The 16869-nt window shown below is 40.5% G+C and overlaps 1 protein-coding gene across 1 annotated transcript in view; it reads right to left on the minus strand.

Annotated features, from left to right (window-relative positions):
* THRB (thyroid hormone receptor beta) overlaps positions 1-16869 on the minus strand; it is a 335135-nt gene that overhangs the window by 203692 nt on the left and 114574 nt on the right. The window contains exon 3 of the mRNA XM_042956862.1: positions 15598-15669. The gene's annotated coding sequence lies outside the window, so the exon portion shown is untranslated. The remainder of the gene's footprint in view (positions 1-15597; positions 15670-16869) is intronic.

Raw genomic sequence — 16869 nt, forward strand, 5'->3', positions numbered from 1 at the left:
TGGGGACCTATAGAATGGCCATTACTCCTTCAGCATTTCTCAGCTAGGGTTTTACAGCGTTTGGGGCTACTTGTTGAAATATTTTGGATATTGAGTTGTGTAAAATATAATATTAAAATAAATTTCAAGGGGCACCTGGATGGCTCAGTCAGTTACGTTGTCTGACTTCGGCTCAGGTCATGATCTCACGGTTCGTAAGTTCAAGTCCCATGTCAAGCTATGTGCTGACAGCTCAGAGCCTGGAACCTGCTTTAGATTCTGTGTCTCCTTCTTTCTCTGCCCCTCCCCGACTTGCGCGCACGCTCTCTCTCTCTTTCTCTCAAAAATAAATGAACGTTAAAAAAATAAAATAAATTTCACCTATTTTATTTTTTAATGTCACTGCCAGAAAACTTAAAATTACCCATGTGACTTGCATTTGTGGCTCACATTACATTTTCAGTGGACAATACTACGTTACAGTATAAGGGCAGGAAAAATAGATCTCAGAAGTCCATGAGAAATTACAACTATGAATACTGCATGAATAATATATTCATATTTCATATCTATTTCATAATATATTTCATACATTTATAAAGCGTATTACCAAGCAAGACACTAGAGATGAATTTGGAGGAAAAAAATAAACTTTTGTAAAATGCTGATTTCCAGAGAAATAATGATATAAGTATAAATTTCACTTAATCATTTAGCCAGAGAAAGAAACCAGTATTAGAAGTTGAACGTGGGGCGCCTGGGTGGCTCAGTCTGTTAAGCGTCTGACTTTGGCTCAGGTCATGATCTCGCGGTCCATGATTTCGAGTTCCGCATCGGGCTCTGTGCCGACTGCTTGGAGCCTGGAGCCTGTTCGGATTCTGTGTCTCCCTCTCTCGCTGCCCCTCCCCCGTTCATGCTCTGTCTCTCTCTGTCTCAAAAATAAGTAAACGTTAAAAAAATTTTTTTTAAAAAGAAGTTGAACGCTTTTTATCTTTTTAGATTAAAACCATAGTTTCCATAGGTTCAAACAGGATTTTTAAGCTCCTGGGAAAAGTAAGTAAGTGTGTTAAATGTCATTTTTTGTTGTTGTTGTTGTTAATCTAATCTACATGCATCAAATCACAAAGAGTTTATTGTATTATTTGCCTTGGGCCGGGTCCAGCTTCCACCTCTGTCTTATGACCCCTCCTAGAGGTAATTAGAGTATATAAAGTGCTTTATACACTCCCTTTCTTTGCCAGGAGCTTCAGGAAGGCAGTTTTGGACTTTGGGTGGTCACATCTTGGGGGCGTCAGAGTCTCTCTTCAGCTTTTCTTTTTGATCCGAAAAGCTAATTGCTTCAGGGTATAGCTGTCTGCGTCCAAAGAAATATTACTGATCCCCCCCCGCCCCTCCTGTTATTATCAAGGTTTTGACTCATCTAGAACATTCTACCAAAAGACATGTATTTCTCGTAGGAATTTGATGTTCTGTGCTGAACAATATCTGGGTATAATCTCATGTTCATTTTCTTACATAGTCCTTCACCTAATCTATGACAGAAGAGCTCCAAGCTGTTCACTCCACCTCATCTTCCTAATCTCCCAGCACCTTTTGCAATGCAAACACTGGGTGCTGATTAATGGGGCATTCTTGGTTGGCAGAGATACGGAACTCAAGGGGGAATTTCGCCCTAAGAGCATTTTTCTCGTGAGCATAGCATTCGTGCCCACTCATCTCCCCTTTGCTCCACTTCCTGTTCCCCCCGTCCCCAAACTTTAAAAAGGACTCCTACTGGTGTCCAAGATTTTCATAAAATCATGCCATTCATTTTGATGAGTGTTAAGAGGCCCACAGATAAAGTTACCAACATGTTTCCTGCAACAAGCTGACTTGTTCCAACAAACCCAGGCCCCAGGCAACCACAGTTTGTAAGCATATTTTTTGGATCCTGCATTTCTACCCTTTAAAATGGTAACTGCTTCTCTGGTCAAGACAGGAGCCTTTAATGGCTCGGTGTTGTTTTCAAATATTCTTAGGGTGGCAATGTAACACTCATACAATGCTGCGAGCCATTTGGGGTGCAAGGGCACTGAATATGGATTTAGCCTTCTCCCATTTTACTGTGTGTAAGTAAATCTGGGGATCTTTTTAAAAATGTGCAGATTCTGATTTGCTACAGCTAGAGAGACCTCTGAGATTCTGCATTTCTTGTTTTTTCTTGTCTTTTTTTAAACGTCTATTTTTGAGAGATAGGGAGCAAGGGAGGGGCAGAGAGCGAGGGAGACAGAGGATCCGAAGCAGACTCTGTGCTAACAGCGGACAGCCCGGTGTGGGGCTCGAACTCACAGACCGCGAGATCATGACCTGAGCCAAAGTTGGACACTCAACTGATTGAGCCACCCAGGCACCCCTGAGATCCTGGATTTTTCACAAGCTCCCAATGCCAATGCCATTGACCCTAAAGCACACTTTGAGTAGAAAAGAGATCTCTAGGAAATGTTCCATCTGTAAGATTCTATAACTCTGTGTGATCAGAAAGCAATAGCTGACGAAAGCAGGGGCAGATTCTCCTTAGAACCTTTGCTAGAATACTCCAGAAGTCATAATACCAGTTATAGAAATTTATCTAGCTAGGAGAATTTAGAAATTAAGTCTGACAGTCTATCACCAAGTCATTTTAGAATCTTGCAGTGGATCGAAGCTACTATTAGTTCTTTCAAATGTGTATTCAGCTACTTTGTTCCTAGAATATCTCTCCAAATAAGCCCCTTTACACCCCAGCTGGATCTCTGATTATGCTGGATGCAAAACATCTAAGTTTGTTCAGTGACTAGTTACATAAAGCAGCTATCTTGAATCGTTATGCAAAGAGGGATTTTGCTAAATAAATATTTGCTACTCAATTTATCTATTCTATAAACACAAATGCTACAACATAAGGTTTGCTTAAAGTGGAACATCTCTCTCTCGTTCCATATCTGATAAGAATGGGGAAAAAACCCAATTTCTATTCGTAGCAAACACAAAAACTCACACATGCTTCAATCACATCAATTGTAAGTAGGTACACCACCGTGTATTTGATGCTGATATTAAATTCCTTTGTGTAGGTAAATTCTAAAAAAATGATGAAGTAGACCAAGTGGAAGTGAAAATGAAACTTACATATGGTCATTTTTTATGTATGATTTTTCTGCCTCTCTCGAGTCTAGGCAGATGACCTTTCCCCCACATTAATTGAGTGCTATGCGCACACACTATGCCAAATACTATGCCAGGTGCTGGCAGGTGATGGGAAGGCAGTAGGGGGTGAGAACATAAATAATTCCGGTCTCTCCCCCAGCCGGCTCAACTGAGTAGGGGAAGATAGGCACTGAAGTTTTACAACATAATATGCCTGTAATAGCTGAAGCTAGCAATTATATAGCTCTTTTATCTGTCAAACACTCACCGTTCTAAGCATTTTACATATATTAATTCATTTAATCTTCATAGCAATCCTATGAGGTAGTATCTCCATTTTATGGCTGAGAAAACAGGCAAAGGCAAGTTAAATGACTTCCTCAGAGTCACATAGAAATACATGGCAGAACTAGGTATGAACCCGGGAAATCTAGCTCGGGACCCACTTTGCCACTCAACGTGTGGTCTGCTGACCATCATCATGGGCCTTACCCACGAGCTTTGTTAGGAATATGGAATCTCAGACCCGGCCCTAGATCCCTTGATCCAAAATCAGGATTCTAACAAGATTTCTTGGTGAGTGTGTGATTATTAAACCTTGAGATGCACGACTCTAAACTGGCATAATATGCAGCCTCTGATAAAAGACCAACCTCTACCTCACCTTCCACCTTGGCCTGGAAGGCTGATTCTGAGAGATTTCTACCATCCCCCGGCCACCTCAGACACCATTCCTGTGGGCACCTGACCTGCCTCAGTTTCTCCCCATGTTGACCTGAGTCAAAAGTAGTTCTTTCTACAACAGACCGACTCGCTTCTTCACTGAGGATCTGAGGAGTCACAGAGAGGGGTCACTTCACTAAACTTCAAGCCTTCTGTCATCTCTCTCTCCCCCGTCCCCATCCCCGTGTCCCTCCCCTCTCTGGAGTAACGGCCCAAACTTCCCCTTGTCTCCAGCAAAACAGTTCTATTTCCAACCAGATCCCTTGGAGATTTAATCATTCTACTTCCAAACACGCTGGTCAAGGCATTTTCCCAATTCACAGTTTCCTTCCTTAGACAAATTTTGTTGCTAGTTGTTATTTGCCCATCTTCTTACAGTTACTTCCGTTATAACCTCTTCATAACCTCTATTTTTTTTAATTTATTTTTTTAAATCTATTTTTTTTTTTCACTTTTATGCATCCTTGAGAGACAGAGAGCATGAGCGGGGCGGGGGCAGGGGGGTGCAGAGAGAGAGGGAGACACAGAATCTGAAGTCGCCTCCAGGCTCTGAGCTGTCAGCACAGAGCCCGATGCGGGGCTCAAACTTGCAGACCGTGAGATCGTGACTTGAGCTGAAGTCGGATGCTTAACCGACTGAGCCACCGGGAGCCCCTTTATAACCTCTATTTTATTACAAAATACAATACACATACAGAAAACTCCATACATGTTAAATTTTACTTTCAACTTCTCTCTTTAAATTTTCATGGAAAAAAAAAAACGCTGCTCTCCATTAACAACGTATTAAATAAAAGTATGAACCATATAATTTAGTAAAATGGCCATAATTAGGAGCCCACAGGCCCAGGACACAAACGAACTGAGGCCAAGCTTCAACTAGAAGCCAAAGTCTATATATCCTGTCGGTTGCCAACTGGGATACAATGGAATGTCTGTCTCTTACTCCCGATTACCAGAAAATCAGGTGGGTAAATACTGTTAGAATAAGCGTATTCCAATGCTGTGTCTACCTTGCTGAAAACTATATATTGTATTAGTTTTGATTAAATGGGAAATGTAAAATATGTATGATAATTGTTTGGATGAAGAGGGAGCATCTAGAGAAGGTGAATAAAATGGATGATTGCAGAGGGCTCCTTTTGAGTCATGGTCCATCTATTCAGACTGTGGATTAAACTCCTGCCTCCTACAACTGGCTGTCTGTCTTTGATCCTCTTTCAGGCAGTGAGAAGAAGCAGTAAAAGGGAGAGAAGCCGAATATATAGTTCAGCAGATGAACTCTGTTATTTATTAATTACCCTCACAAAAGGTTTGGTGGAAGAAAAAGGTTATACTCGTTAGTTTTTTTTTTTTTTTATTAAGCTTATTTATTTTGAGAGAGAGAGAGAGAGAGCGAGCGAGAGAGAGAGAGAGAAAATCCCAAGCAGGCTCTGCACTGTCATGGCAGAGTCCAACAAGGTGTTTGAATTTATGAACCATGAGATCATGACCGGAGCCAAAATCAAGATTCAGGGGCTTAACCAACTGAGCCACCCAAGCGCCTCAGGTTACACTCATTACTAAGTGGTGGTCTCCAGATGATGTGAGAGTAGCAGCTCCCTCGGATACATGGATAACTATTTGTTGTCATGATACCTGACGCATCAGATGCTTCCTCTTAGCAGAAGAAAACAGCACTGAAAGAAGTGATTGGACCATCCCCAATTCTTTGCAAATGGTTTTAAAAGAGCAGAGAGCATGCCTATTGCTGCCTTATGATGGTCAGTCTAAATATAACTATCCTTGCTATATCTTCCTCACTGATTAGCATCAGCTTCAAAGCTCGGTTAGTGTATCAAATATTGCAAGTAGAAATAAAACCCTGTTTAGACATGTATTAATCCATAGCACAGCAATTGTCCAGTCATGAAACCACCCGTTGCCTACAACAACAGCAACAAGGAAAAACACAGAAAAAGACAAGTGCTGAATGTTGGCAATAGGTTTTAGGACTAGTGACCTCTCTCTTCCTCCTCCTCTGAAAAAGTCAAATCCTGCTTTTATTCGTCTAGGCCTAATCAAAATTCTAATCCCTGTAAGTAAAAGTTTCAGAGGTCACTGCAACCACCATCACGTCTCCTCTTCTTAATATCTTGATGATGGAATCTGCCCCGTTCATGTGGCCAAAAACGTAAATAATCATGAAAAATGAAGATTAGTGTTTACCCCTGCCTGCATATGTATCTCGACTCCCCAGTTAATGTTATGTTTCTTTGGGGAAGTATAATTGGCTGTGCTTTTTGTGACTCCCACTGGCATAGCATGGTGTTTTGCAGAGAGAAAAGCTTAATAAATATTTGACAACATTTTGCCCAAGGGTGCTGCTAACTAGCTATTCCATCTATTACTAACAGAAAGCACGGTCCCAAACCAGAAATTATTGTGCGTTGGTATGATTTTTGTGTCTCCAGAGAAAGCTGTCTGATCCGTGTGGCCTTCTTAAATGGTTGTCATTGAGGGTCTTCATGAAATGAGTCAACACAACACAGAAAACAACTGTTGCAAAAGCTTGGTATTTAAAATAAACTAGGTAATTTGTCCGTTTTGTGAAAGAGATGAACATTGCTTGATAAGCTAATTTCTTCATCCAAGTGAAGGCTAAAGGAAGTCCTCCCCCTTTTTCGACCTCTGATGCATGTACTTAGAAATTAAAAAATTTGAGTTTCACTTCTAGTTCAGCCAAATACTTGCTATAAAACGGTAGGCAAATCCAATGGCAAGGGTTTAAAACATTCATCAGTAGATAATGGAACATTCCAGGTTCCAGTGAACTATTCTAGGTTCTAATGAGACCCTCATGTATGCATTTAGAATAGGATTAAAAAAAATTTTTTTTTTTTTTTAACATTTATTCACTTTGAGAGAGAGAGACTGAGCATGGGGGCAGCGGGGAGAGGGAGACACAGAATCCGAAGCAGGCTCCAGGCTCCAAGCTGTCAGCACAGAGCCCGACACAGGGCTCGAACTCATGGACTGTGAAATCATGACCTGAGCTGAAGTCGGATGCTTAACCGACTGAGCCACCCAGGCACCCATAGAATAGGATTTTTAAAAAGTAAACTACAAACTAATGCCAGAGGGATAAAGCAGTTTAAAAAATGATTTGAAATTGACAGTTCTGGGGCAAAATACCTAGTTAGAGCCTCACTTCACACTATATACTCTAGTGGATCCCAGATGGCTTAAAGAGTAATTCTTTTAAGGAAATTTAAAAAATTCAACAAAATGGAGCAAAACACACAATTGATCTTTACAAGGGGAAAATCTTTAAGCATGAAAATAATGCAAGAGATTGCAAAGGAAAGACTAATAAATTTACATGAATTAAAATTTGAAACTCTAGGACAATAGATACAGGTATAAAAGCAATTAATACTTAGCAGATATTTATTAAGCATCTACTATGTGTCAGACATTATTGTAGGTGTTTGAGAGATTGTATGTGTGTATATGAACAAAACAGATAAAGGTCTGAATTTCTTTGCGGTCAAGGTATCTACAGTGTAGTGGACAGAGACTGACAATTAACAAAACAAGTGAATTATAGTGTATGTGAAAAGCTGGAAAGTGTTATGGGGAAAAAGTAAAGCCAAGAGTGGGGGGGATCAGAAGTGCCAAGGGCTGCGCTTGTTGTGTGGCTGAAGGATTAAATATGGTGGTCAGGGTAGAGCTCAAGAGTGATAAGATTCAAATAAACATTTGCAGGAGGTGACAGAGGGAGCCCAGTAGGTACCTAGAGGGATACTTGAGGGTATTCCGGGCAGAGGGAAGAGTCACCTATTGTTAGAGCAGAGACAAATGAGAAATTGGAAAAACATATTTGCAGCATATGCAATTGGCAAGGGATAAAATCCTTGGTAGAAAAAAAGAGTTCTTAAAAATCAGCTTAAAACAATCAATGTCCTATAGGAAATAGACAAATGCCATGAATAGTTAAGATAATCTTTGAATAAAGGCCAGCGAAAAGTGAAATATTTCCAACCTGACAAGTAATCAGTAAACATTAAAGCAACTTCACTCTTAGGATATCCAGTTTGTGAAGGTGAAACAATGTTGGTGAAGAGGTGACAAGATAGATTCTCTTGTACAACGCTAATGGAAGCATGAAATGATACAACCTTTTGTAAAATAATCTGGTTATATTTATCAGCAACCTTTATCCTAGAAATATCTCTTATACAAATCATCAGACATTAAGACAAAATTGGTCTATATTTACTCCAGCATTGTTTATGATGATATATAAATGATTAACACCTAGATACCAAACTTAAGTTTCTAGCCCAGGATGTATATTTATGAGCATTCGATGTCTCCATATGAATGTGTCCTAAACACTTCCAACTTCAAGTGTCCCAATCAAACTCACCTTCTCCAGCACCTACTCCAGCCCCCAAATTTCCTCCTTCTCTTCTCTTTCTAGTTAGTGAATGCTTCCAACATACTTCCATTGTGTAAGACACAAAGCCATTTTTCTCTCTTGCTTTCTGAATTCTGATATTCCCCTGTTTTGTCAATTCTGCTTTTGTAATATTTCTTGAACCCATCCTATCCTCTTTATTCCCTGTAGAACTGGTTCAGCTCTCATCATTTTACACCTGGGCTAATTAACAGCTGCTTACGTAGCCCGTAGTGGCCAAGTTCACTTCCATCCCGTCACACCCTTGCCATAGGACTCTTTCTAAAATGTTAAACTAGATCAAATCACTACTTTGTTTACTTTTTAAAAATGACTCCCTACTGCTGTCAGATTAAAATTCAAACACCTTAGACAGACTTCCATGATCTGATCATCAGCTCTCTCGCTGTGTCAGCCTGAATTCTTCACTCCATCCGTAACAAGCAACTTACAAATTACATATCATGCCCGTGTCTTTTCATATGCTTTCTTCTGCCTGCCCCTCCCCACTATTACTGTTCCCCAGACAACTTCTTTTCCTTTTTTCAGACTCAGCTGACGTTGCTGCTTTTTGTCTGATTGGTCTAAGTTAGCATGTCTCGAAGTCAAGCGTGCATTGGAATCATCTGGAGAGCTTGTTAAAGTTTCCTGGGTTCTACCTCCAGCGTTTGTGATTTGGTAGATCTAGGGTGGGGCCTGCATACTTGCATTTGAAAAAGTTCCCAGGTGATATGGATGCTGTTGTGAAGGTTCTAGAGAATTCTTCATCAAGGCAGTTAGAATTTGGTTGGTCACTTTTTCATTCATTAAACAAATGTTTGCTATGTATGTGTCTATTCTGCACTTGGTCTAGGCAAAGTATTCGGCATAGAGGTATAAAGATGGTCTCTCCCTGGTAGGAAGAAGGTAGGACTGACCTATACAATTGTGCAGGTTGGACACTGTGTAAATGGTGCTCACTGGAGTGTTTATAGCTCAGCCAGGGGTAACAGTCCTAGAAGCCTGAGAAACACACCACTGGTTTACACAATAGCGTGACACATACCATGATACAAATATGCGCAATGTTCTCCGAGACATGAGCAGAGCCTTCAAACTCAGATATGAATTGGGGGCAGGGAGACAGGCAAGGCTACCTAGAGGATGTGATACCAATGTTGAGTCTGGAAAGGTGAAGAGGAGTTCTTTGGGGAAAGAGTAGAGGGGGGCAGGGAGAAGAAGTAGCACACGCAAAGACAGACACAGAAGGATTCCATGTGATTGTAAGTAGGTCGTTAGGATGGAGTAAAGAATATTGAGGGCTCCAATCACTTTGCCTAAATGAAAGGCGTTTGCTGAATTTAAAATTTTTTTAAATTCTAAAATACTACATAATCAAAATGTATACAAAACAGTTATTACGGACACCCCTGTACTCACCATTCAGATTTGCTCTGTTTGCTTTATCCCTCTTTTGAAGGAATGAAACGTAACAAAACGCTAATGACCTATCTCCCTTTCTTCCCTCTCCCTTCCTTCTCTTGCCTAGGTAGCCACTGTGTTACAGTTGGTGTGAATTTTTCCCCATGTGTGTTTTTATACTCCTACTCCATAACTGTATAGGCATTTGCTTTTATCTTTATTTATTCTTTATATTAAAAAAAAAAAGATTTATGCATTTATTGAAGTCATCTCTGTACCCAATCTGGGACTCGAATTCAGGGCCCGGAGATCAAGGGTTACATGTTCCACTTCCCGGGCCAGCCAGGTGCCCCGGCATTTACTTTTTAACGAGAGATATTTTCCAGGATGTTATAGAAAAAATGACAACTTTGGCCTCTGCAGGCTTCCTGAGGAGACACCTAGAATGGCAGGCAGCCAGTGCCTCAGCAAACCAGCCCCTTTCCAACATTTGGTGGGGGCAAAGACAGGGTGCACATTAGCTTTACAAAACAGTCAGAGGGGGTTAAAATCAGAAAATCAAGTTATGCCCATTCAATGGGAGCGGATTCAAAAAGCTGAATGAAAACTTATTTTTGTTTTGTAGCCAAAGCTGTCAAAGACACAGGATCAAGAAAACTTGTACTAAGAAACTTGGGCAAAATGTGATGATGACCTGGAAGTTAAATTCTTTCTCATTTGGGAGCTCATAATGAAAAGTCTATGAAAATATAGTCACCAAAGTTAGATTCTAGTCCTCCTAAAATTAAGGAAAGAAGGACATGGTGGAGGATGGGGGAGGCAGGAGAGAAGGAAGAAAGAAGAGAAGAAAGAAAAGCTGGTGTTCTTCCCCATCCTGACTTTCCCACTTTCTCTAGCTTGGCTTCTCATGGTAACGTCTGAGTCATCCTCACAGCTTTACAATTCCTTCTTCTCTCATTCCTTTTAAAGTCTATTATTTAGTCCCTTTTAATTTTTCCTTTTTCTTTTTTTAGGGATGCCCCCATTTGAAGATCATTGCTACTGGTGTCACAGATCCCTAGAAAAGTTTGTATGGCGTGTCTGCATGTGTGTATTGTATTTATTTCTGTATGCATACAGGTAGGCTTTATCCATTGTCGATAGAATGCCTCACTAAATTCCCAACCAGTTTTCTGTATAGACAAACACCATGTAACTTTTTTTCTTTATTCAGATCCAGGTCACTGTTATTTGTATGTATATTCACATGTATATGTATATATATATGTGTGTGTATATTCACATGTTTATATATATATGCACACACACATATATAATGCATTTATGCACACACACTCCCCACATACATGTATGTGTATGTGTGTGCGCGTGTGTGTGTGTTTGCTGAAACACAGTTTTGAACTACACAGCTAATTAATGAATACATTCTCCTTGGTCAATTCATTCTTCACTATTCTTTCACATCCATCTTTTCTCTCCTGTCCCTGATGTATCCTCACTAATAACTGAAGTCCTCAAAGCTACTTTTTATTGCTCCCCCTTTTATGTACTTGGCTAAGATCATTCCTCTAAAGAACCACCCTGATCATTTCTCTCCAAAACTGAAAAGCTTCTTATAGTTGCCTAACTGTAACTAGGTCTGCTACGTGCCTTCATGATACTCTTTTACAACAAACCTCATTTTACTTCTGGATAGTAAAGTACCCAACTACACTTTCCAGTTTCTTTTACAACTAGGAATTGGTAGATGAGACTGTAGGTAAAAATTGTGGCGTGGGAATTCTGGTAAGGCCTCCTAAGGAGGAAAAACATAGCTGGTAATGATAACGAGTGCCTTTCACTTCTCTCTTCCCATCTTTCCTGCTGCCTGGAATTTATATGTGAGGGCTGAAGCTCCAGGAGCCATCTTGAACCAAGAGGTAACTTTAAGGATAGAGTCATGTGCTAAGAATGGAAATACAGAAAGATAGAAGGTGCCTGAGTCCCTGATGATTATAGAACTGACCCTGCTGCTGTGGAGAGAAAAATAAACTTTTGTGTGTTTGTCACTGTTATTTGTGGTTTTCTGTTGTGGGCAGGCCCCAAATGGTAGCTTATTCTCTGCACAAATGTAGCTCTTTCTCCAATTCAGCCAATATAATATTTTAATTAGCTTTGATCCATTGCTTCTCTTCTTAAGACAGGGGCTTCCGGATAGAAAGACCTGAGTTCAAGCCCAGCCCTGCCACTGTGACAATGATGTCTTTAGACATTGCTTATGTTCATTTTACCTTCATTTTCTTTTTCTGGAAACCAATAATAATAATAATAATATGCACATTGAAGTATTTATTACTTTTCTTTCATCCTGTTTTCCAGTTATTATCCCAATGGCATCAATAGGAAAAATAACTGAGGGAAGGAAAAGGGGATAAAACTCCAATCAGGATGTTTCTCCAATTTTTTACAGCCCTTATATAAAAGCAGTTGAGTAGTTAAAACTTCAGATTGCTGATTTTTAGAAGTCATTGGGAAAAAATAGATTGGAGATATATATATATATATGTTTGTATATATGTGTGTGTGTGTATATATATATTTATATATGTATACACATATATAAAGTTTCTATTTATTTATTTTGAGAAAGAGAGAGAGAGAGAGGTGCAGAGGGAGAGGGAGAATCCCAAACAGGCTCTGTACTGTCATTGTGGAGCCTCACGTGGGATTTGAACTCATGAACCCGTGAGATCGTGACCTAAGCTGAAATTAAGAGTTGGATGCTTAACTGATGCCACTCAGCTGCCCCTAGACTTCAGTGATCGATATTTTACTCTCATTCTCATGAATTACTAAAATCTGACTACATACATGTTACATTGTCCTAAGACCATTTGACCTATAGATTTATGCATATGTATCAATTTTAAGAAAGTTGGCTCCAAGAGAATCACTTTCCCCAAGTCACTGGAATGAAGAAGACACACTTTCTGTCTTGTACTTTCCATTTAGACAAATCGACTTTCCATTTGACAAATTGATGTGAAGAAAGAGTTCCTTTCAAATGGGCATAAAATTGCGAAAAACGCATTTTGCCCCAACTGTTAGATTGTGTAATTTCATTTCTGCTCTTACGCACATTAAACTAAATTGTTTAAATAGAAATCTTGCTCAACTAAATTTGATTCAATTGGGAAATTAGTCTATATATGCAAAGCCTGGAACGTGTGGGTTGAAATATGTTCTAGCTATTTAAAATGTTATCTTTTATGGATGGTTCACTTTTGCCATAGCTTCATTAGTGAACTAAATTTTTATTAATGTGGATCAATCTTGTGGGTTAAATAAACCTTGGCCCTTCACTGGGAAATCGCTCAAGTAGTAGAGAGTTTTGTCCGCACAGCCTCAAAGGCTAGAATATTTGAGCATCTTCGAATCCTTCCTGCTCTGGCTCCGTGTGACCCTCTCTTACCAGTTGCTAACGCTGCCACCATTTCCTTTTCAAAAACATTTTCCTTGCCCCTTCCAGCTCAGTGTTCTCATCAGGCTCTAAAATGCAGAATTGTCTGCTGGGTCCCCTCTGGCCTGGCCTGTGTCCTTAGCTGCATTTTAACCTAAATAATTACCTTTCATGTTACTGTGGGACTTCTAAAACACACCAATGGAAAAGTTTCAGCAGGGTTGGCTCAAAGTATTTCAGGGAAGGGAAAGTGTTTTCTTCAAGGGTCAAAGTGCCTATTGCAAAGGTATAGGTACAATGCCAGTCATTTGAGAGCACCTGACACACTCCCAAAGCGGAAAGACTGAACCAGGAGTAGCCTGTTGTCTAGGTGGCACTTGAGGTCTGAATTCCAACCTCAGTCATTGGAAGTTCCACTCACCTAAGTTATAGGAAAAGGAATCTTGCATTTTATAGGTCATGAAAAAGCATTGAGATGAGGGGGCAAAGGATTAAAAGATGATGAAGAATTTCTGGAGCATTATCGATAGTACATGTATAGTCCATGTCAAAGTAATGCATGAATCAAGTGCCGTACTCAAGATTTCTATTCCCAGGCTGCTCACGTATCACTTTTTAGCCACATTATAAGCTGCAAAACCCCAGAAGGTCTTTTGTGGTTCCACTGTCTATTCTCTGAGAAAAATTTTTTCCCTGTTTTTGTTGATTATTGAACAAAGAAAGTGCTAGAAGGGCAACAGGGTCTCCTGTATTCTGAAACTCTACATAATGACCTTACCCCCCACATAATAAATAGCACACATAGCTTTAAGGAAGTTTACTAGTATTTTCAGTATTTAAGGAAGTTCATCAGTATTTGTGTTTATTAAATGCTGAATTCATTGATTTTTTTTTTTGCCTCATTTTCCCTCTTTGTTTTCATTTTTTAATGGAGGTAGAATTTATATACGGTAAAAAAGCACAGATGAATTCTGACAAATGCTGTGTAGCCTACACTTCTGTAAAGATATATATTTCCATCACCCCAGAAAATCCCCTTAGGCCCCTTCCCAGTCAATCCTCTCTTTTTCTTGGGGTAACTACTATTTCTATCACCTAGATTAGTTTTTCCTTTTCTAGAACTGTATAAAAATGGATTGATACAGTGTGGACTCTTTAATGTCTTAGTGTCTAACGTCTCATGTCCTAAGCGTGTTATAAAAATCGTCTCTTCATTTCCTTGTCTGTAAGCGGAAGGGATCGCTTCCTAAGAATGGTGTGCAAGGATCCTGAGGAGTTGGAGGTATCCTGGCAGGGGTGAGGGGAGCTGAGAAGTCAGGTGAGTGAAGAGGAAGCTGAAGAGTGGAGTTTGCAGCGACCCTTCTCCCCTTCAGAAGAACAGCTGTACTTTTCCATGGCTTACAAACTGGGGTTCCCTGGGAGATTTCATCTGGGAAAAGGGTTTTGGTAAAAAAAAAATATTAGCGAGCCACACGTCCAGGTGATCCTTACTGATTCTTTCCCCTTGAACATTCTGTAAACTGCAAATAGTGCTTTCTGATAGGAGAGCTTTGACTGGTTCCCTTGAGGGAGGGCTGGGAGACACAGGCAGCCAGACGGGGGGCCCCCAGGGAGGGCCCGGGCACTGAGCACTGTAATATTAGTAGGAGTTACCATCAGATAGCGCCACCCCAACTGAGGCGCCTAGACAATAAGCCAGAGGCCCTGGGCAAGGGGAGGTACAAAGGCAGCATTCAAAAGACCTGACTCTCACAGCCTGCGAGCGTTTCTATAGAGTCCACCGGACCCTGGCCCAGCCGGAATGTCACCTGACAGCCAGAAAGCCATCTTTCACGGTTAGCTTTTAAACTGCTAAAAATAATAAACACAGAGAGGAAAGTGTGGACACAGTCTTAACTGCAGAGGCAAACGGAAACCGTTGTTATAATAACCTAAACAAACTGGGTTCCAAATTATAACCTAGCCTTCCAAACAGGCTGCTTGATATTACCAAACATCTGGGGACCAGAGGGAGAACTCAGAGGCCTTGCCTGAGAAGCGAGGCGATGTGCCCTGCGCCCTACCCCACGTGCTCCAACTCATGGCTTAGCTCCTCCTGACGCCTTTTTTAGCACTCCAGGAAATGGCAGTCGGAGAGGGCCGCTGGATCTTCCTTGAGCACAGTTTCCCCACCTAACACATGAAATACGGCTCTTCCCTCTCATGATCCGATTTTGACTCCTCGCACCCTAAATGAATTCTTGCAGCCTTCCTTTTCTCCATTCTGCTTTTCCAGCCAGCCCATTTAATGTTTTATACTTCTCCCGGATACCTACAGAGGTCAACACTATGTTAAATAGCCACAGCAGCAATGCCACCAATTAGGAGGTAATTCCCCTAGTGCTAAAAGTGACAATTAATCATAAAGACCGCGAGTCTGCAAACAGCCGAGTCAAGGCTGACATCTGACCTTCTGATCCATTAAATCACGTGCGGAACTTGGCACCCACACAGGCCGGCCAATGGGAGGAAAACCGCAGATCTGGAAAAAAGGAAATACAAGAAAGTGAATAGACGTGTTTTGTTTTTCTCTTTCTTTCTTCCTCTCTTTCTCTTTCTTTCTTTCTTTCCCTCTCTCTTTCTTTCTTTCTTTCTTTCTTTCTTTGTTTCTAAGTTCCCCAACATTTGCTTAATCTGCAACTGTTCTTCTATGTTTAAATAGGGTCTGGTTTCAGAGTTGTCTCTGATTTTGAATAAATGCAAATGGACTGAGATAAAATCTCATTCCAGATGGTTTCAGAGAAAGGAACTTGAACACAGAAGTTTAGTAACACATTTTAGGCATGGGACAATGTTTGTACATCCCAAAGACCTACTTTGCTGTGGACAGGATTCAGGAGTTTTGGATTGCCAGCCTGGGAAGGTGGCTAAGAGGTCAAGGTGAATCCTAAACAGTTTACAAATTTTGTGCTAAAGAAGGTATGGTTGGTCTCAGAGGACGGTTCCCAGGACAGATCTTAACAAACCGAAGCGCCAGCCATGCCCCGTGGTGAAATGACAGGTTATTCATCAGGGTTATTAAGTATTTGAGCTTGGAACTACGGAGCTGTCTGGATTGTGTTAAGTGTTATTATACTGGGGACACTTCCCACCAGTATAAACAGATGAAAGAGTTGGCCAAACAGACTGTGGCATCTACTTGTGCAGCAGATGATGGCTTCGAGTGTTTGCACAATAAGTGAGAAGCTGCTTTTCAAGTGACCGTGGCCCCGCAAGTTTTCTTGTTGTGGGAGCTTAGAACTCAGAACAGCAGAGCTTCGTAGAACAAATGTCAGGGTTCTCACTGCCTAGAATGGACAAATGCATGATTTTTGTCATATCTTCTTTTTTTTTAAATTAAAAAATAGAGATCATAGATGTAACCTTGATAACCCCGCTTGAAGGCCAGACCACGAATTTGTGTTTTTCTAGTCCACGCTTTTTTTTTTTTCGCATTTACATACAATATGTGTATCCAGAACAATGAGCAGTGTTTGTGCATATCATCGTAGATGATATGAATCTCTGCATGTGTATCTATCCTTCCACATTTTTGACTCAACATTGTATATGTGTAAACATAACCATGTTGGTCTCTAACATTCCCTGTAGCTGCCACATTGGATGAATACGGGCTCACTCATTTCTTTTCATATCCCACATTTATGGCACCATAAAAGCACTCATCATGTCATTAAAATGA

The sequence above is a fragment of the Panthera tigris genome, chromosome C2, assembly GCF_018350195.1.
Source record: "Panthera tigris isolate Pti1 chromosome C2, P.tigris_Pti1_mat1.1, whole genome shotgun sequence".
Taxonomy (NCBI): Eukaryota; Metazoa; Chordata; class Mammalia; order Carnivora; family Felidae; genus Panthera; species Panthera tigris.